Source organism: Bactrocera oleae, chromosome 3 (assembly GCF_042242935.1).
Source record: "Bactrocera oleae isolate idBacOlea1 chromosome 3, idBacOlea1, whole genome shotgun sequence".
NCBI classification, from domain to species: Eukaryota; Metazoa; Arthropoda; class Insecta; order Diptera; family Tephritidae; genus Bactrocera; species Bactrocera oleae.
Window position 1 is genome coordinate 46485251 of NC_091537.1, and position 22950 is coordinate 46508200.

The window sequence follows — 22950 nt, forward strand, 5'->3', positions numbered from 1 at the left end:
TAGTAATACATTTTCCTACGAATCTTGACTTGTATTTGTTAAAAAGTTTCGAATTTTCTGTATAATATTTAATTTTTTAAATTTAATGTATATTTAATACCTAAACTATATTTTGTTTTCCGTCTGTCTTATTGAAGTAAAACAACATTTTAACATTTTTTAACTTTATTGTTTTATAGTTGACGCTGAAAAAAGATTCTGACAAAAATCATTAGACACATACCATACATAACCCGTATTATAATATTTCCAATTTGTCGCAGAAGATCAATATACTCAAGTTGATTGATTGCAAGTGATTGAAACCTCACCTCACTAAAATCTAAGCCACTCAGAAGATATTAGTTTGTAACCAGTAAAAGAGTAGTAGAACTATTATATAAGACATTTTCAGAGATTATATCTGAGTATTGAATTTCGTAGAAAACCAATTGCAAAACCAGTAAGGAAGGGCTAAGCTCGGGAGTAACCGAACATTTTATACTCTTGCAACTTGCGAGGATCAAAGGGCGAAAAATACTTTCAGGTGTGAGGATATATTATATAATTATAATCAAAAAGTAAGGAAGTGGTAAGTTCGGGTGTAACCGAACATTTTATAAAATTGCAACTTGCAAGAATTGTTGTGTTTGTTGGTAATATTAAAAAATGTTGCGAAGGAAATAAACATCCCTTGTTTGATGAAATCGTGAACAAATTACAATCAAATTTGGTATCTTTTTGACTTACCATACTAGTATATTGAAGGTCATAAACTTAGACTTGATTTAATTGCTATATTTTCGTTCGCATTAGCTTAAATTCGAAAACATATTTTGAAGCAATTTTATTTATAAGTATGACCCACTGACACATTCGGCATGAAACTTGTTAGAATAACGCCAATCATTATAAGTAGTATAGGTCAAGTAAAAAAGTCAAAGATGGACTCCAGCAAAGAGTAAATTCGAAAAAGCAGCCAAAGCGGCTGAAAAAATTAATTTAGTTTATGGGCTCGATACTGTAAACGAACGTGTAGCACAAAAGTGGTTTGCTAGGTTCCGTTCCGGTAATTTCGATATCAAAGATGCACCACGCGTCGGGAGGCCTGTCGAAAATCGCTATAAAATCATGTAAATAGTAGAAACAGACCGTCACCGGAGCACTTATTTAATTGGTGCGGAACTAAAGATAAGCCAGAAAACCGTTTCGAACCATTTGCATAATCTTGGATTCAAAAAGAAGCTCGATGTTTGGGTGCTACACGAACTAACACAAAAAAAATGATGGACCGAGTTTCCATCTGCGAATCGCTGCTGAGTCGCAACAAAATCGACCCGAATTGTGTTCCATCAGGGCAAAGCCTGGCCACACACGTCTATGGTGACGCGCCAAAAGCACCGGGAGCTTGGATGGGAGATCCTAATGCACCGAATTTATATTCCGGACCTGGCACCAAGTGATTACCATCTTTTCCTGTCCATCGCGAACGCGCTTAATTGTGAGAAGTCTGCCTCAAGAGAGGCCTGTGAAAATTGGCTCTCCGAGTTTTTTGCAAATAGGAACGCAGCCTTCTACGAAAGGAGTATAATGAAGTTGGCATCTCGTTAGCAACAAATATACGAATAAATCGCCGCATATCTGACTTAAATCGGACAAATGTACACAAAGTTATCACCTTTTGAAAAGTCAATAAAAAACCGAACGAACTTTTTATCCAATACCACATACTTTTAACATGCCACAGACTAATAAAACGCTCCCAGAATGTCATTCAGGTTCCTCATATATCATCACATTTTGATCAACCTGAACGGTTTAATTACAAGTGGAAACACGAAAACAAATTAATAGGGTATATTTGTGATATAGAAAGGGACGTGCTGATTTAATTTATTTTGACATTGCTCAGGAATACACGAGAACATATTTTAGAATAACGAAAATCATTATAAGTAGTAAATGGGAATTAGGGGTATTATTGACTCGATTGTTTAAACTTTTGCCAATACCACATATTATTAACATGTCACAGACTAAAATGCTCCCAAAATGTCATTCGGGTACCTCACACACCATCACCAATCATATGGAGTAAAGTAAAGGATGTTTAAAAATCCTGATATTAGTTATCTGGGGGATATGGCAAGTTTTCCCCCGATTTTATTAAGTTTAAGCACAGAGATGCATCGTTTTCGCCCAATTTTATCCATTTTAGGCACAAAGATACACTGGTATGAGTAAAACACGCTCTCTCATTTTCATTAAGATAACTTACATATTGGCCTATATATGCGGTACAAAGTCACCCGGAAGTTCGACAATTTTCATATTAAGTATATGGGGGCTAAGGGTCGTATTGACCCGATTCAACCCAGTTTTGAAATAAACCATACCATTATCAGGGAAGGATCCTCTCTGAATTTCAATTTTACATCTCACACATTGACCGATATTTTCGACAGATATTATTCATGCGAAGTTTAGTCCCGATAAATTGTTGCTCGATTTATATGCTGGAAAGTGAAAAAATCAGATGGAATTGACAGTTGTGTTATATGGGAAGTAGGCGTGATTTCAGTATGATTTTATTATTTTTAACCCAGTAATATGAGAATTACAAAGTAATGTTTTGCACCGAATTTGGTTGAAATCGGTTGAGCAGGTCCCGAGATATGTGATTTTGACATAAATGTAGGTGGTGCCATGCCCATCGTTCTATTTTTACCGCGGGTCCTATAAAGTCCTGCTTTATCGTGCTTTAATGTGTCCGAAGGTTGCTTGAATGGTTTGGGTTATTAAACTCTTTAGAAGGCGGGGCTACGCTCAAAATTTAGCCCATAGGTGCCTTGCTACTGCGACCCCGACAGACGGACGGACGGTCGGATATACAGATATCCGGATTACAACCCGTCTCGTCATCCTGATCATATATTATATATGTATGTAACTCCATATCTATCTCGATTAGTTTTAGGTGATACAAACAACCGTTACGTGAACAAAACTATTATACTCTATAGGAACATGTTGCAAGAGTATAAAAATACGAGTTGGATGTAGTAAAGAAGATAATCGATGCGTGGCATCTCATATAGCTAATTAGTTTAAAATTTCAATTTGTAAAGTTCTAATCATAAGCTTAATAGTATCTTATCCTAACAAAAGGAGGGAAGGAATCAGTTATTCCCGTCTTTTAATGAAATAGCTAATCGCGAACTAGATTGGTTTTTGTAGCAAATAACAATGAAATCTAATTATTTGCGCAGCAGGCGAAGAAATTATATAAATATAGACTATGGAAATAAAAATGTAATCCATTGAGAAGGGGAATTTTATATGCTGAATACCTTCACAATTAGTAACTCGACTTCGAACAAATTACAAAAAAAAAATTTAAGGAAGGGTGTAACCGAACATTTTATACTCTTGCAATTTGCAAGAATCAAAACCCAGGAATTTCCTTCAGGTGCTGGCAACACTTTATATTGAAGAAGTAAGTAGGGGTTAAGTTCGGGTGTATCCGAACATTTTATATTCTCGCAAATTAAAGTGATATAGGGGATTTTCGTATACTTTTAATTAAAATTTGGCAGTATTGTATCTATTATTTACAATCACAGGCAAGAATATATACTATTATTAGAGAGAGACTCTTGTATATTGACCGATAGATGCGGTATAAAGTTAAAAGAAAGTTCGAAACTATTTATATTAGCAATATTGTCATAAAGTTATGCTGTTGTCACAAAAGTATTATCCCCGAATTTCAATACTAGAACTCGAAAGATTAAATACTTTAAAGACACTATTTGTGCAAAGTTTTATTCTAATAACTTCATTGATGTGCGATTTCTATACTGTAAAGTGAAACAGGCACAATTAATTCAAAAGTACGTTATATAGGAAGTGGTTGTAAACCAATCTACATTTTCACAGCGTACAAAGAAACAGTAAAAATACCTCTTTTCAACAAGTTTGGTTGAGTTAACTTTAGTAGTTTAGAAGATATGTACATTTAATCTCTTAGAGGGAGGTTATCGCTTGCATAGAACAGACGGATCGACAGTCACCCAGATTTCAACTCGTTTCGACACCCAGATAATTTATATAATATACTTGTTAATATAACCCTATATCCAACTCGATTGTTTTTAGGTGATACAAACACCAGTTAGGTGAACAAAACTATTATACTCTGTGCAACATGTTGTAACGGTAGTATTGACCGATTTTATCAATTTTTGCAAATACCACGTACTATTAATATGCCACAGACTGTCAAGATGTTCCCAGGGTTTCATTCAGGTACCTCACATACCATCACCAATCATATGGAGCTAAATAAGCCGAATGTTCGAAAATCCTGATATTAATTATATGGGGGCTAGGCCAATTTTAGGCACAAAGATACACTGTTATGAGTAAAACACGCTTTATCATTTTAATAAAGTCAACTAAAGTTCGAAAATCTGTATATTGGGTAAACGGGGGCTAAAAGAAATGTTGACCCGATTCAACCCATTTTTGACATTCTGACATATTACTATCAGGAAAGGATCCTTTCTAAATTTTAATTATATAACCCCCACAATAACTGATATTTTCGGTAAAAAGGCTACTATTTGCACTGGGGTCCACTTAATCGGTACCTAGGAGCTTGAAAAGATTTGGTTTGATTTGGACAATTGTTGACCATAAAGTGGCATAGTCCGATTTCGTCCAATTTCGCAATGTAACATAGGAATGTGAGAAGAATGTAATATACCGAATTTGGTTGAAATCGGTTGAGCAGGTCCTGAGATATGTGATTTCACCTAAAAGTAGGCGGTGCCACGCCCATCGTCCAATTTTGTCCACGGTTGCCCTCATATACCATATCGGGCTCGAAAACGTCGAATCTTCTTGGATCTTTTCAAGAGCCTATAGAGCGAGACGATGTCGCTTGCGAAGGTCGAGTGGCTTCGGTTCTTGCACAAGCTGTATTTCATACGCTTTGAATTTAAGAGCTAAACGTAAAATGCTCCAATCGTTCCATACGTCAGTCCGAGTTGCTGCGAACGGCGCCGAATCGACTCTCCACGGTCTTCGTGTACACTCTCAACTCGGCCGCTATATTTTCTTCACTGCGTACTGGAAGTGGTCTATTTACGTAGTAAAGTTGAACGATTTGTATACGTTGTTCAGGCGTAAGTGAGTCATTCCATGATGAAATGCCAACCAATACTGAACAAAAACAACATGACCAAAATAGGCTATTGAGAAAAGGACCTTTACCTTTAAAATTTTTGTGCAAACTGTGAGAGTGTAAATTGTTCGATTACACTTTAACTTATTTCTTCTTTACTTTTTTCGTTACCCTATATTTACTGAAACTGCTTAATAATAGTGCTTCAAAGTCCTATGAAATTAAAAAGTTGGAATTATTTAAGTTTAGTTTCATCATGTTTTAATTCCAGGCGACAACTTCAATTTCAACCACAGTAGTTAGTAGTGTGACTACCTTCACATCTCCTACAATTCATATTTCAACTCTTTATTAAAAACACTTATAAACTCTGTCCAGAGTGTAATATGATTTTATGTGTCCATAATCTTGGCAGTTGATGCATTGTACCGGCCCATTTCGTTTATGTGAGCTTTAAAGGAAATTTTTTGATGAAGAACATTTGCCATATTGTTCGGATCGGATCACTATAGCATATTGCTGCCATATAAACTGACTAATCAAAATCAAGTTTTTGTATGCAAACTTCTTTTTTTGTGAAGGGTGTTGTAGATTCGGGACATTTTTGTTATCAACATACTTTGGCAAAAAAATTATCATTAGTCTAGGTTATTATTTTTATTGTGTCTTCATTACTTTATTTTTCAAGGACACTATGCGAAACTTTATTTGGAGCGGAGCGCCAAATAGGTACGCGGATGCAGATGTGTGCTCTACTATGCCAATTATTGCACCGATTTGACACCAAATTGTAGAAAAAACGACCCCATTTAGAAAGAATTTTTACGACAATGTAATAGTTTTTACACCGCTTTCACACAGGCATTTTGTTTCAGTAATTTATACCTCAGCCATCTTACCCACTATGCAATTAATTTAACCGAACGAGGAGGTCATCGGTGCCACGAAGGTCTACTTTGCAGACCTTCATAAAACGACGACTCTGTTGAGAAATAAATCGCCATTTATCCAAAACTTTCGGCTTTTTTAGTCGGAATAAGCACTTTCGACCTCCTTGTTATATTGTATTATAAGCCAAAATTCGACCAAATACCAACAAATTAAAAGAAGCTATCACAATCCTTGAGAGGGTGCCTTAACATGAGGATATGATGTACACATACATAAGTATATGGACAAATTGCAAAATCAATATTAAGACTAAGAGACTAGGTTAATTCTTAAACAAGGAGTCAATTTTCGGTAGAAACTACAGATAATACGTTCAATTTATAGGTATATTGAACATAATACTCGGAGTAAAGTCAACCGGAAGTTAAATAACCAATGCACAACTCCACTTAAAATATGTTTGTCGTCGTAAATATCTTAGCAAATTTTGGTATTTTCAAGTCCCCAGGTTCATTCGTGAAAATACTGAATGTGCTCTTGTTTATATTATATGATTATTCTACATCTTTTAGTTTGATCAATTACGGGATATTGAAGTAATTACATATGAATCTGTAAGTTAGTTGTCTAATATATTCGTATTGTCTTTTAAAATATAAGTTCGTCACTAAGAATATGTAAATATTTGTTTTGTTATATTTATGAGGTATAACAAAAAACTATATTTCAAATAAATTAAAAAATACGCTTTTAAATAGTATAAGACATTTGACTCATTTGTAACAGTCCCATTCAGTTTCAGTGCCACTGAAAAAAGTTACAAACATACAGGTGAAGCTAATAATAGCGTTATAAAAAGATAAAAAAGCACTATTACAGACTTTGTCAAAGAGATTTATGCTGAATATTTACGTTTTAAAACGATAATTACATTTTAAAAGGGATGAGTTGAAGTGAAACCGTACATTTTATATTCTTGCGATTTGTAAAGCTCAAAGCGGTGACACATTTTCAGTTGTTAGCAAATATTTGTATTAAACAGGAAAAATCGTTAACCGAATATATAACAATCCTGGTGCATTTCTTTTAGCCACTACATATATTGTATATAATATATAACTAAATTTGAATTTGTAGAAATTACAGCTATATGCTATAGTGGTCTGATCTGAACAATACGGATTCTTTCTTGTCCAAGTTTTCATCCAATAACATGATTTTGATTGGTCAGTTTGTATGACAGCTATATGATATAGTTGTCCGATCTGAACAGTTTGTTTAGAAATTATAACGGTGCCTTAAGCAATAATTGAATAATTAGACACTATCACAAAGTATTGTGAACATATCCCCCGTGTAATTTGTATACGTAATATTAAATTATTATACCCTGAACAGGGTATATTAATTTTGCCACGAAGTTTGTAACATCCAAAAGTACACGGCGGCGACCATATAAAGTATATACATAAATGATCACCGTGACGAGCTGAGTTGATTTAGCCATGTCCGTCTGTCCGTCCGTCCGTCCGTCCGTCTGTATATACGCGAACTAGTTGGAGGCGGTGCTGGAGTGGGCAAGAGTTGGCTAATAACAACTATATATCAGTCGTTAACATTGTGAGCTAATAATGTACCAGGAAACAACCCCGAAACAGCCAAGGTGTTACTCTGCGCACCCACTGGCAAAGCAGCATTTGGAATTGGGGGCTTAACCCTTCATTCGGTTTTTTCACTCCCCGTCAACCAGTCTTCCGGCGATCTTCGGCCACTAAATAGTCACACATTAAGCACAATTATAATTGACGAAATTTCAATGGTTGGAGCAAAGATGTTTGCATATTTAGATTTCAGGCTAAAGCAAATTTTCAGGAGCACCGCTTACGTAGGAGGCATACCAATTATCGTGTTTGGTGACTTAAAGCACCTGCCGCCAGTAGGAGATCGATGGATATTTGCGCCGAATAGGAATGATCATTACAGTACAATTACAGGAACACCGCTTTGGGATCAATTTCGGTACTTTGAGCTCACTGAAATAATGCGCCAGCGTGAAGATCAAGCATTTTCCATCGCTTTAAATAAAATGTCAGAGGGAAATATGACACACGCTGACATCCAATTAATCAAAAGCAGGGAAAAGACCTCTAATGAGATACCGAACGAAGCCATACATCTATTTTATTCAAATGCTGGAGCAAATGATTTTAATTTAACTAAACTGGCGAACACGATGACCGAGGAGTTCATTTCGACTGCGAAGGATACAATTAAGTCAAGTTCCCTAACAGAACGCAGCAGGGCAAACATTTTAGAAGCTGTGAAGTCTTGTCAGCCATCGGACACAAGGAATGCTTTATACATTGCAGCTCAAGACTTCGAGCAAATATATGGTGACAGTCAACATAAGCATAAGTGATGGTCTCGTCAATGGTGCTACGGGGGAACTAATGCAGGTTGATTCCGAATCACATAGATCTGAAAGTTTAGTGGTGCGACTATGGATAAAATTCGCAGAATCAAGAGTTGGAAGCTTTGCACGTTCCAAGCAGCCTCACAGTCGCAATGCAGATTGGACACCAATCATGAGCGTGGTCCGATCATTTCAATACAAGAGAAATGAGCAAATAACCATAGAACGCAGACAGTTTCCGGTCATTCCAGCTGAAGCCATCACGATACATAAAAGTCAAGGTAGAACATACACACAAGTTGCTGTTCATCTAGAGGGTAGTGTAAGCAGATCAGCTTTATATGTAGGATGTAGCAGAGCCTCAAGTGCCAATCGATTGTTTATAATCGGGACATTTTCTCCCCCCAAAACCCATTTGGACCGCAGGATCCAATTAAAACTAAACTTAATAGGTTGAAGACAGAAGGAGCATTGACGACATGCTACAGATTTTTGACAGAAAAATCGGAACAACGGCTAGATATTTATTATCAAAATGTAAGGAGCCTAAACAAGCATATTGAAGATATTAGATCAGAAAAGCTGATTTGTTCTTTGTATTCCCAATAGAAGGCTACAGTGTTACTGCACGCCTTGATGGAGAAACAAGATCATCCCGACGACGCCCTGCCAACGGCCTTATAATACTCTACAAGCAAGATAGGTGCCCAGGTCTATCAGAAGGATCATTTTCAAGAAACGACACCGGTTCAACAACTGTTAAACGTAAACAATTCAACAGTTTCCATATCACTTGTGTACAGGAACCCACGCTATAGACTTCTGGAATTTCGAAACCAAGTGGAAAATAATATCCGTCAGATAACTGAACAGTATAATGGACCGTCAGTAGTCCTTGGTGACTTTAACATATGTCGCCTAACAGCAACTGATGATTTGGAGGCTCGATTGCAACAGTTAGGACTTCAATCTTCATTGGTTAAGGGCGCCATAACAAAACAGGAAACATCAATAGATTGGGTATGGACAAACATGGATTCTACAATGACCTCATGTATCACATATGAAACACCATATGGTGATCATGACGGAATATTTTTAAGCTTTAGAAAATAGATATATTATATATATAGATATATGTTAGATTCAATATTATTAAATTCAAGTTTGTATTATAATATAAAGTGTAATTCATAGATGTAATTATTGTAATTTATATATCATATAAAAAAGTATTATAGAATAATAAATATTATTATATGTTATATATTTTCTAATTTCTATAAATATCATAATTTGTTTTGTTTTCCATTAATTAATGTGAATAATCAATCAGCTTAAAAAATTAAAATTTATGTAAATATCTGAAAGATCTATTTACCTCACTAACTAACCTTAATTCGAATAGAAGATTGTTTATTGCAAAGAACCTGGCTAGAAAGAACTTTTCAAATATAGTCATACATATAGTAGTTACTAAAAGAAATACACCTGTGAAGGGTATTATAGCTTCGGCGCAGCCGAAGAAAACTTTTTCTCTTGGTAAAATTGTATTTATTAACGCAATTAAACAATAATTATAATTCGTTTGCAAACGCTGTACGAGTGGAAGCACGGATCGAAAACAGGTAATGTTGAAGGCTGAAGCCGTGGAATCCGATTAGGCGCAAAGATGAGCCAAACTGGGATTAGATTTAGCGCTCGGGATTGTAGTTGTCGCAAAAACGAATAAAGGCAGCAAACAGGAACCTTGTTGACTGACGTATACAATCGAATGTGTTTTATCTGTTGCGAAGACCATCCTTTTTGGTTGCGGAGGCGATGTGCAGGCGCGATGCTAAGGTGTGTTGTGTTGTGCCGTGTGGTGATGTATTAGTGTGGGGTATTGTAGCGGTGTACTTGGCAGGAGATGTTTACACTCATTTAAACATCCAGGGCCCCCTACGCGAATATTTTACCTAGTATTGCACGTATATGCTGTTGCATGTATTTCGGCGTACTGCTGATCGAGTAATTTTTCGTGTTTATTTCATTTTGTAGTTGGTTTAACTACTTATTGTATTTCCGATTTTTTCTTTTATCAGTTCTTATGCGGATTCTTGATTATTTTACTTTTCTGTACTAGCGGCACTTCTTTGCAATTTCTTTATTTCGGCTTATGGGATAGCGACTCCACGCCTGGCTCAGATATGGCCAGGATGGGTGGTCCTTTGAAACCATTGAAGAGGGATCTTGCGAGAGTACAGTGATTGGCCGAGAATTGAGAACAGCCTTTTCTATATATTTATAATTACAATATCCATCTACTTTTTTGAAGTAGGATTTGAAGCTTTTTAAAGCTGATTCCCGTAAACCACCCATATGAGGAGCGCTTAGATCGATACGATAACTGCCTGGGTGCGTCACTGTATCACATTGGCAGTATGGTGACTCTTTTTTTTTTTTTAATAATAACCCAACGATTACCCTCCTCCCGCCCAACCGACGCAAGGGGCGCAATCCGCATACGTGCGGAATTAGCCGAGTCAGAAAAGGCAAGAGAGTTTTTTAAGTGTTGAGATCTAAAACTGCTCAGCTACAGAAACAAAAATTTCAACAGCTAAGATCTAAAGTTACAATATAATAAATTGTTACATTTTCATTTATTAAGAGAAAACAATAAAGTCTTTAATTTTGAAAAGTGAGTCAGATAAGTCAAATGTGCTGGAATGAGAATTAAAATCATGACATATACGGCGAAATGGCTCGTTCAGTTCAAAATTTGATCCACAGCATTTTAACAGTAAAGGTCTAAACTGCATCGAAAAGCGAATCGGGATATTAAATTTAATTTCAGACTGGAGAAAAGAACTGCAAACTGTTCCATTCAAAATCATTATTTCACTAAGAATATTGTGTAGGTAGATTAATAAGTTTTAAACAACTAGTGTATGGAAGTAGACTTACCCTAGAATCCCATCGGAAATTCGCTTAGGCGAAAAGTAAAAATTGTTTTTGAACAGACTCTAACTTGTCAGAATGGATTTGGTAGTTAGGGTTCCATACAACAGAGCCATATTCCAATATAGGTCTAACCAAAGTTGTATAAAGTGTTTTAGTAATATACGGTTTTCCAAATTCTTTAGACCAACGTTTAACAAAACTGAGAACAGCGTTTGCTTTCAAGACCGTGGTGTCAATATGAAGACAAAAAATAAGCTTAGGGTCCATATTACCTCCCAAATCAACAAAGTTAAAAACTTGCTACAGAATATGGTGTTTTATTACTTAAGAAGAGGGGTGCACAGATCTACGGGAAAAGGACATCGTCTTATATTTATTAAGATTCAATGGCAAATCATTTCTATCACACCATGCAACCATATTGTTTAAATCTGTTTGTAATAGACACCTTTCCTCAGTTGAAGTGTATGATTTAAAATAAAATATAAAATTTTTAAAAGTTCTATTACTGAAGAGATATCGTTAATAAACAACAAGAACAGAATCGGGCCAAGATGACTACCTTGCGGACCACCTAAAGAAACATTAATTGTATCTGAAGATGTAGATGATGATAGGAAGCTACCCATTGAAGATATCTTGGCTGAAAGCCCAGTAGATCAAGATTATGTATGAGAATCGAGAGGTTTACGTGCATCCGTATGCTTATGTTCCCTAAAACCCAATGATACATGGTTTACAAATTCAAGCAAGTTTGCTAGAGTCGATATTTGCAATACCTCTATAGTTTTCAATGTTGGATCTTAATCCACTATTTTAATTATAAATGACTGTTTCCATATTGAAGGAAATATACCGTGTTTAAGAGAGGAATTAAATATTCTTGTCAAAGGTAAGTAAATATATAATATTTGGCACTATTTTTTAGGAAGCATGAGGGTATCATGTCTGAGCCGTAACTGAAAGATGGTTTTAACTTATTTAATTTAAGTAGGACGTATTCTTCAGAAATAATTGGAGCGTTAACTAAAGTATTCGAACACAGCACGTGCTGATAAGAAAAAGTTTTGGAAGAATTAATACAGTAGTTTGACTTGAAAAATTCTGCAAACATATTGGATATAATAACATTGTCAGTTGAAATGATAGATTTGTATTTCATCGCAGACGGAAATTTGGAAATCCTGCGTTTGGAGTTGACGAAATCATAAAACGATTTTGGATTACTTACAACATTCTTTTTTACTTTATTTAAGTAATTATTATATCATTTTTTGTTTAGGTCAAAATATTGTCGACGCTTAACTTAAGATAGGTGTCGATTTTTGACTTTCTAGGACAACTATGCTGCGAACGATGAATTATGTTGGACGTGGGCGATTGTGCCAAGCATCGTAAGATTCGAATATGGTTTAAATTGTTTGAGAATTGGGGGATTTTCGCTTGTATCATAATTTGCGAAAACCATCCTGCGGGGTCGAAATTATTATTGCGGATAATGCGGATATTCACTCAGTAGGATATAAAAACTGGTCAGATACCGTATTCCATTGGATCCCCTATATTTATACTCTCGCAACCTGTTGCTACAGAGTATAATAATCTTGTTCACCTAACGGTTGTTTGCATCACCTAAAACTAATCGAGTTAGATATAGGGTTATGTATATATATAAGATCAGGATGAAGAGACGAGTTGAAATCCGGGTGACTGTCTGTCCGTCCGTCCGTCTGTCCGTCCGTGCAAGCTGTAACTTGAGTAAAAATTGAGATATCTTTATGAAACCTGGTAGACATGTTTCCTGGTACTGTGAGACGGTTGGTATTGCAGATGGGCGTAATCGGACCGCTGCCACGCCCACAAAACGCCATTAATCAAAAACAAATAAATTGCCATAACTAAGCTCCGCAATTAGATACAAGACTGTTACTTGGTACACAGGATCACATTAGGGAGGGGCATCTGCAGTTAAAATTTTTTTTAAAAAGTGGGCGTTGTCCCGCCTCTAATAGGTTTAATGTGCATATTTCCTAAACCGCTAATGCTATAATAACAAAATTCACTGGAAGCAAAGCACTTAGCACTTCTATTGACGGTGTGAAAATAGTTGAAATCATATAACGGTACTGTTAAAAACTACTAAAAGCGCGATAAATCAAGCACTAAACACGTAAGAGACATTAAATTTTATCTCTGGGATGGTATGAGATGACTTTACAGGAACCGCGTTCAAAATTATACAGTGGGCGTGGTACAGCCCACTTTTAGGTGAAAACCCATATCTTGGGATCTGCTCAACCGATTTCAACCAAATTCGGTGCATAATGTTCTTTTCATATTTCTATGTTATATATTAAATGGGTGAAATCGGACTAGAACCACGCCTATTTCCCATATAACACCATTTTCAATTCCATCTGATTATTTCACTTTCCACTATGCATATCAAGCAACAATGATTATATCGGGGTAAAACTTTGCGTGAATAATACGTTTAAAGTATGCCACCTTGTGACCAAAAATTGTCTAAATCGAATCAAAACTGTTCAAGCCCCTAAGTACTAAATATGTGGACCCCAGTGCCTATAGTTGACCTTCTACCGAAAATATCAGCCAATCCACAAAGAAATCTCAAACGAGTATACCATTTGACTTTGCGAGAGTATAAAATGTTCGGTTACAACCGAACTTAGCCCTTCCTTATTTGTTTTACGTTGTATTGTTTGGATGATTTGGTTGTTTTATATATATTTATGTTTTTAACACTGGGGTTGTCAGAAGAAGCTCTGACTTAGTTTTTTGTGCCAATTTGTGAAGTGTTTGAAATTTGTGGCTTTAGTGGTGGTCGTACGACATACCGGCCATTATTTGATCGAGTAGTTGTGGCTTTGTGGAAGTCTTCACAATACTGATCTTCTGGGGTTGCAATTGATATGAGGGAGCATTTTTTAAACTCTCTAAATTTCCTCAATTGTGAATTAACGTATTCTTTTGAATTTTCGTCAACTTGAGTTGTTGATGTGGACTTGGAATCCAACCGAATATAGTGTTTTTAGCTAGAAGGGTGTTTGAAATTTTTTCAACACCTTCAAGTATTATTTGCGGTATAAGGTGGCTGCATATTAGAATATCTATTTGAGCGGAGGTTTTGCAGTTGGGATTTGCTAGCTTTAGGTGTGAATCTTTTTGCGAGTGCTTGCTATTTTTGTGATAGCTTGGAAGCATGTTAGTAAGTTGCGGTAGGGTTATAATTTCTGCTACAATTGCTTGGGGAAAATTAGGGTAATGGGGCAGATTCTATTTGAGTTTTGGTCTAGTCTTCCGCCCATTTAAGTAATTTCAAAATTTTATTGTTTTGTTGGCAGTTTTAGCCTATTTTATGCCTTAGGTGCTATGAAGGATCGTTGTGATCCTTGGTCTATTAAGGCTCTAAGTTTGTAAAGTTCTACTCGATGTTCGATGGAGATGATTGCTGTGGGTAGTAGCATTTTGCATTTCGCTGTGTAGCGTTTAAGTGTTTTTTGCCTTTGAGCAACATGGCGTCTTTTGGCAAATTTCAGGATTTTGTTTTTTGGGAGTGTGGTTACCACTAAACCTGTGGTTCTTTTTGTATAAGCGCTTCTTTGGGGTGATATGGTAAATTTTAAACTTCTCGCAAGATTGTATTTTATGCCCTCTTGTACATAGTTCGCATGACGTATGTTTATACTGTTCCGATGTGAACGATTGCGTTTTGTAAAAGCTTCTGTTTAATTTGTTTTTGCTACTTGCTTGGGGTCTATTGAAGCTTCTTTTTAGTTCGTGTTGAACAATTTTATTTTAATTAGTTTTTTCTCTACCCTTTCAGCGATTTCGAACTGGGTAGTTAGAAAATCTTTCATTTGTTGCCACGTTGGGCATTTTTTTCGAGATGAAAGTGATTGCCCCCATAAAAGTAACGATTTTTCTGGTAAAGCGGCGGTGCATATATTTACCAGTATTGGATCCAGCTGTCTGTGGGAATATTTTGTGTCGATAGAACCGATAAACAATTAGGAACAGTGGATAGTAGTCTAACAAATGCTTCACTTGTTTCTTTTTGAATCTTAGGTAAGTTTATTAGTGTCGTTACGTGTTTTTCGACTAATATTCTTTCATTTTCATATCGTGTTTTTAGAGCTTCCCAAGCCAAATGGAAATTACCGTCATTTAGTGCGAACTGTTTTACTATTACGCCTGCTTGACCTTTTGCTTTGTATCGGAGGTGATACAATTTTTGTGCATTTGATAATTTTGGGTGGTTCATGTAAACGGCTGTAAACATGTCCCGGAAGGACGGCCATTCTTCATAACCTCCATAAAATGTTTCTGTGTCACATGCGGGCACCTTGAGATGGATGCCTGAACTTGCTTCTTAACTTTGTAGTTGTGGCAGCTCTACTTGCTGATGTGGAGTAGGTGCAATTTGCAAACTTTTATTAGCTTTAATTGATCAGAAATAATAGCTTTTTTCGTACTGGTCTAAACAGTTTTCGTATATTACGTAAGCCGATGATTTAAAATTGGGTGGTAGATCTGAAAAGTCATAATCTACTATGGCGCCATGTTGGAGAGAGCCAGTTGGAGAGAGTCTAAAATTTGTCAATATTCTGTTTTTTATTTCCAATAACGATTCAGAGTTGTCTTGAATCGGTGAAAGTCAAAATCAAGTGTAGTATCGTGTTAATCTGTCACTCTCATAAATGAAATATCTTTGCCTTTTATTTGCTTTGTGGCAACCTGTCTTGAGCGTGTAGCTTCTGCAGGTGTAATTTGATTTTATGTTAAAATATTTGTCAAAACGAATTAAATTTTTCTCAGTGTAAACTGATTTATGTATATGAAGAGATAAATTATAGTTTTTACCGAATACTCTATAAGAGTTTGATATTTCGGATTATATATTAAAAACGTATATTTAGTGTTAATAATACCGTTTTGTATTTACTTGCGTATATTTTTATTATCTGTCTTGTATGCATTGTATATTCTTATATTCTTGTGATATTGAGAGCTCTCTGAAGAGACCAATGCGCTTTGTGCATAAGTTTGTAGGAATTGTTTGTGCGTATGTATGGCTATGTTCTAAAGCAATTCTGCTTGTTTTTGTTTGCCAAAGAACAAGGGGTATTGCCGGATAATTGCCAATGTGGACTTTGAAAATGTATTGGGTGTATGCATTAATTCGTGCGGTTTTCTAAGAGAGGGCTCTACTAGTATTATTTCGCGTCGTGTTCATCTGTGGCTATATTCATTTCAAAGGTACTGTCATTTCGCGTCGTTTTCAGTAGATGTCATTTGTTCAAGCGTGAACAACAATTTGTTTTATCCATTTGAAAATGTCGAAATTTGTACCAGATAAAGTGTTTTTGCGGAAAGTTCTTCTTCATTACTTTAACATGAAAAAAAGTGCTACCGAAAGTCATCATATTTTACTGGACGTTTATGGTGACCATGCTTTAGCCGAACGAACGTGCCAAAAGTGGCAGAGAGACGACGGAGAACGACCCGGACAGGCAAAAAAATTTCAAGACGAAGAATTGGAGACATTGCTCGACGCAGATGCATGCCAGATGCAAGAAGAACTTGCAAAAGTATTAGGAGTTGATCAAGCAACCGTTTCCAGATGATCATTATCATTAGGATTCATCCAGAAGCTTGGAAATTGGGTGCCTTATGAATTAAAGCCAAGAGACGTCGAACGTCGATTCTGCATGTCGGAAGACTTTTACAAAGCCACAACTACTAGATCAGATAATGGTCGGTATGTCGTACGACTACCACTAAAACAACAATTTCCCAACACAATCGCCTTAGGTCAGCTTCAACGCCACAAAAAGAACTCATTTTTGCATCGGATAGTCACTGGCGATGAAAAATGGATTAATTATGATAACCCAAAGCGCAAGAGATCGTATGTGAAGCCCGGCCAATCATCGACATCCACGGCAAAGCCGAATATCCATGGTTCCAAGGTTATGCTATGTATTTGGTGGGACCAAAATGGTGTGCTCTATTATGAGCTATTGAAATCAGGTCAGACGATCAATGAGGACCTCTACCGAAAACAATTGATTCATTTGAAAAAGGCCATCGCGGAAAAACGACCAGAATATGCGACCAGACACGAATCAATAATTTTTCATCAGGACAACGCTCGGCCACAAGGTGTTGCAAGGCCAGTTAAAAACTATTTGGAAAACTGTGGGTGGGAAGTTCTACCTCACCCGCCTTATAGCCCAGACATAGCACCTTCCGATTACCACTTGTTCAGATCAATGCAGAATGCCCTCACCGGAGTGCGCTTCACTTCAGAACAGGGTATCAAAAATTGGCTCGATTCTTTCTTGACCTCCAAGCCGGAGAAGTTCTTTTGGAATGGGATCCACAAACTGCCAGAAAGATGGGCAAACATCGTAGCTTCTGATGGGCAATACTTTGAACATTAAATGTATAACAATTTTTTCACAATTTTCGAAAAAAAAACCGCACGCATACATTTTTTTAATAAAGTTAATTTCGTGAATTCGTATTCACTGTACCGCTCTTTAATTAAAACTAGTAAAAAGATAACTTAAATTAAGTTAATAGTTAACTAGTACTACTACTACTCAGTGTAGGGTAAGAATAAATAGACAAATTCTATGCCGTAAGTATGTATATATAATATAAATCGCGCTTGTATTATATATTTTGCAATAGAAAAAGAGCGCGAAAACGAAATTAGTAATATGCAGGTATATCCCGTCTGCACGTATGTACAAGTTATAACTTGTATATATCTATTGTACTACAAGTTGTACTTGTATATATGTTTGTAAGTTTGTAATAATGCAATTAATATAGCAATGGTTTTATGTTTCTTATGCTAAGTTATTTAAAACCGTAACATTAAACATACATGTGTGCATATAATAATTAAAATGTGAAATGAACACGCTCACTTTAATTCCTTCAAGGGATTTTGGGGTTTATTTGAGCCTGTGTTTTTGCCGCCATTTATTTTCCTCCTCTCCTGAAAGGTTCCTGTTGGCTGGCTCCGTCTTCTGCGTGGTTGTTGTTTGGTTTATATGGTGTTTAGTTTCGCGACCGTTTCTTTAATTTTACTTACAGTTTGTATTGTATTTAGGTTTTTATGTATACCTATATGTATGTATATATGTGCGTGAATTAATCGTATAATTAGGATTTATCTATATTGTGTGCACTTTATGTTTTGTTATATACATACGTACACATGTATGTGTATATTATTTTGTTTGCCACTGCACTTTATTACATTGCACTGTTTTCGTTTTATTTTGTGGTTTGTCTTGTATTTTCAATTTTTTGCCACCATTGTTTAAATGATTTTTTTGCTGGACAAAACCAATAGTGCCATTCGGAATGGCTCGAAGGACCATGAATAATTAAACACTCTCACAAAGTATTGTGAAAAAACGCCCGTGTAATTTGTATACGTAATATTAAATTATTAAAATTTTATTTATTAACGCAATTAAACAATAATTATAATTCGTTTGCAAACGCTGTACGAGTGGAAGCACGGATCGAAAACAGATAACGTTGAAGGCTGAAGCCGTGGAATCTGATTAGGAGCAAAGATGAGCCAAACTGGGGTTAGATGTAGCGCGCAGGATTGTAGTTGTCGCAAAAACGAATAAAGGCAGCAAGCAGGAACCGTGTTGACTGACGTATACAATCGAATGTGTTTTATCTGTTGCAAAGACCATCCTTTTTGTTTGCGGAGGCGATGTGCAAGCGCGATGCTGAGGTGTGTTGTGTTGTGCCGTGTGGTGATGTATGAGTGTGGTGTATTGTAGTGGGTTATCCCAGGGTGTGTCATTATTTTCCGGGTGAAGCGGTGTACTTGGCGGGAGGAGTTTATACTCATTTAAACTATAATCTATATCAAATTTTGTGAAGACATCTTGTCAAATCAAAAAGCGGAACATACAACGATTTGATTTTGATCGATCAGTGTGAATGACCATTACATGCTTTAGTGGTCCGATTTCTCAAAACTCAGTGGCTAGCTCACGTATATACAGACATATAAACGGACCGACAGAAGAACATAGCTTCCATTGGAAGACTTTTCCTAAATATATGCATCGCTTTGAGAATATTTTGAACTTTGTCCGTTTCTGTTTCTAGTGGTGAACGTTCTTTTAGTGCTTTTGCAACGATCAAAAATTTTCATCGCTCATGCTCGTCACGGGGCAGGATTTCAGGGCTAGCTGCAATGTGCTTAGAGGCAGAATTAAAAACAATGAACCAATCCTTATCAATTACTGCAATATAATGCCCGCCGATGTACAAAATTCTCTTTGATGGATATACAGAACTTTTCAACATGCACACCTATAAATTCATTATGGGTGGCGACTTTAATGCGTGCATGCCTACTGGGGATCGTGCCTAACGACATTAAAAGGACGAGATTTATTCGAAACGGCTCAGGAAACAGCTAATCTATAAACATATTTTAAATTGTTGTACATTGAAAAATTTCTTTAAACTAATCACATTTAAAGTCAAAATTTAAACTTTTATTTCAGTGTTTAAGGTGTTTCAGATGACAAGATATACTGGTATGAATTTTCAATGTAATACCTATATTAATAAACAGGAACCATAAATTTTGAAATAGTGATGAATCTAATTGTTTTTTTAAAAACGCCTTCGCATTAGCAGTGAACTTATCGTTAGGCGCTGAGATCCCTTTTGCAACATCGCAACATAGTTAAAGGAATTATGACAGAGGTACGTGTTGAGTCATAAGACAAATACTAGCTTGATAAAGGCTTTAATACGATTGATTAATATTTTTAACTTTAAAAGAAATAGAAAGTAAAAGCATGGAATACCATGTGAAAAACTAAAAAGAATCGGCTTAAGGTCTGTCAAAAATGTCAATGCCGGTTAATCGCTCGGACTCTAATTTAACACAACCAAAAATATGAAACAGCTTGCCTGATGAAATATAATTTGACACGAGCCAATGTGTCCACTCTTAATTCAGTGATTCACAAATACAGGGTGGCTCACGAATAGTGCTAAAAAATCAAACCATAATACATTTTTTCTTGTGTGAGTAATATACTTACATTTTTTTAATTTATTTGGCTGGTTATTATATAACCAATCGCGGCTGTTGCATCGTTAATTCAGGCAAACCCAAAAGGCAATCAACTTATCGGCGCAATTTGCATTTAGCAGGCGGTTATTACAACGGATCGTTCATGATGGCTTAAACCTGTTTCCGTACAAAGCCTATTCGCCTGGAATTTTGCTGCACACATAGCCAGACCGGTTACTGCGGAGCTCCAACGAAAGTTTGAAAACAAATTAATATCAAGCAACTCCACTGACTGCGCCAAACTTTTTTTATGAGGTTATGTCAACCAAGAGGTGTACATAACAAAACCCAAAAATGTGAATGATTTAAAGCAGTCCATTAAATCGATAATTGAGGTAATCCCGGACTCAACCTTCAGGCCGCAATGAATAATTTTCTAATTAGGTGTCGCAAACCCGTGGCTGAGCATGGAAGTCATTCACAGCCATAATTTTTAAAAATAATTAATTATATCAAATAAAATAAAATTGGCTATACAATAAAAAAATGTAATGCATTGATTTAAAAAAAGTTATTTCGATTTATTTTTGTAGCACGATTCGTGAGCCACCTTGTGTACGCACCTTTAGAGAGTATCCATCACACATATTCAAACGTAACTAGGTATGCACCGCTGATAAATATAATAACTCCCTTCCTAAAAATCTATTTACAAATATACATGGGTATGTCAATATGTTTTTCAACATTTCGCAAGCCCACCATCGTTACCCAATATTCGTCTTCTACAAGAAAGGTGGGATCATTCAACAACAAAAACGTTTCTTTATGTATCGTCCATACACCATAAAGTCCTTTCACGTCTACTCTCTGCAAATACAAACTTCTTCTTGCGAGTATGACAAAAATACCATAAAGTTAAATAACCAATTACCCATCGAAAATGTTGGCATCACACTAAATTAGATGTTTTTCCTTTCCTTATTATACAGGGGATTAGATAATATAATTAACATATACTTACTACAATTATGTATGTATTAAAACTTTAATAAATTACTCCCATTTTACATTTTACAACTACATTCAGGTGTTTTAAAATGAGAGCAACTCAAATATTCAGCAATTCAACTCTTGCTTGGCATTACAAATTACAAATAATTTACGGATTTTGATTCAAAATTTAATAAGAAAAACCAGTTAGTAGTTTAGAGTTTAAATTTAACTTAAAACAAGTAAGAAAGGGCTAAGTTCGGATGTAACCGAACATTTTATACTCTCACAAAGTTAAATGGCATACTCGTTCGAGATTTCTTTATATATAATATTATATTTTAATAATTAAAAGTACAAACTGTTGCCTCAGTTATTTATAGAGATTCTTATACATATATCCAAATTATATTTCTTTTCTCCTTATACTATTTAATTTCTATCATATATTAAAACAATAATGTCCTATATAATAACAAATTATACATATAATTTAAATTTTCTAAATTAGATTATTTCCATAATTTTCTTAAAATTGTATTAAAAACTACTGTCAAAATTCCTATACCATTCTAATTCGATTATATTTAAAAAAAAAATTGAATACCTATTGCACTGAGTCTGAAAACTTTAGTTCGAAATAGAGAAACAATTACTGTCATGATAACTGTGTAATGTCTCAAAAGTAATTGCACTAACATTGGAAAGAACCATGTTTGAAAATGCCCAATTTGTGTACCGACAGGTGTAGTTGAAAATTCTACACCAAGCAGAGAACTAAAGTTTTTTTCTTGGAGCAGATTTCTTATTGTAGTGACTGAAGACATTAAACAAATATTACAATCTCCAACAATTACCACATTTTGATTGCATAACTCAGAAGTAAGGACTTCTTGAAGTTCTACAATTAAATGTCTGTATAGAACCAGAATATTAATACTCAAACATTTAAACAAAACCGCTTCTAAACTTTGCGGCCTGAATAAATTTTCTTTACAGCCTTTGATTATATAGAGCAAGCAATACTATGCTTTGCATATACAAGTATTATAATTATAATTTCAAAATTTTCGCAAGGATAACTCCAAGTTTCTACAAAACATAAAATATCTGAAGATAGCATCAGAGAGTCGCTTTTTATATCATTAATGTGAGCATGAAGATTCAGAACATTATGAAATAAAATTTGATGTCCTGATATTCGCGAAATCATAAAATTTAAACTTGTTGTCAGAGCTTTATTTCTGTTCAATTCCCTCAGTTCCCTAAATACAGAACCAACTTAAGCCATTGGGATAAGGAGAGAATACCCACCGATCTCCAACACTATGATCGGCATACCACCAAAGGGGCTGTCTGCTTTGAGAATTTGTTTTAATCTCACATAAACAGAACTAAACATACAAGCACCTACCATCGATATTTCATCAAATATGATTAATT

At 35.5% G+C, this 22950-nt stretch overlaps 1 protein-coding gene across 2 annotated transcripts in view; it reads right to left on the minus strand.

Annotated features, from left to right (window-relative positions):
• LOC106622921 (BTB/POZ-zinc finger protein abrupt) overlaps positions 1-22950 on the minus strand; it is a 254260-nt gene that overhangs the window by 79914 nt on the left and 151396 nt on the right. The window lies entirely within an intron of this gene.